The following is a 640-nucleotide window of genomic DNA, read 5'->3' on the forward strand; positions in this document are numbered from 1 at the left end:
AGTCTCTTGATAGAGGTACTTAATGGTACTTACAGGGAAATACTTTTAATTCTCGGCGGGTTACACATTGGCGGTAGTACATTTATTATGATTGTTAAAGCTACTGTTTACATGATATATAATCAGATAAAATCTCCCCAATTAATTTATGCAAGCAATTTTGGAAAGTAAATCAAATACACGCACTGATATAACTTATCAGAATCTCTGGATACCAGACATTTTTTTATATTGATAAATCTAACGCAACCCTTTGGAGAAAACTTGCTCCGTGCAATGAATAAATGAATGATGATACCAATGTCGTAATGGACACCCACTCCTGTGTATTTTTTTTTTTTCATGTATAAAATGAATACATAAAAACACTAGTAAGTTCATACAGTAACAGAATTAATCATTAACGGCTCCATGTAAAAATATCTGGATATAATTAACTAGGATGAAAATTAGTGTGTTAGTACAAGTAGATATAGCATAATGACAACAACAATCAGGCTTTATTACTGTAATTAAGACAATAATTACGATCATTAAGTGATAGTGATAATGGATATGAAACTTAAAATGGTACCAGCTTTTAGGCATATCTTTACCATACTTGGTGATCTGAGTTCAGTATTATGCTGTAAATAACACA

The 640-nt window shown here is 30.9% G+C and overlaps 1 protein-coding gene across 1 annotated transcript in view; it reads right to left on the minus strand.

Moving 5' to 3' along the window:
* The window catches only part of LOC119585584 (cuticle protein 2-like), a gene marked incomplete in the record, with an annotated part of 45,832 nt that overhangs the window by 1,294 nt on the left and 43,898 nt on the right, over positions 1-640 (minus strand).

Source organism: Penaeus monodon, chromosome 20 (assembly GCF_015228065.2).
Source record: "Penaeus monodon isolate SGIC_2016 chromosome 20, NSTDA_Pmon_1, whole genome shotgun sequence".
Classification (NCBI taxonomy): Eukaryota; Metazoa; Arthropoda; class Malacostraca; order Decapoda; family Penaeidae; genus Penaeus; species Penaeus monodon.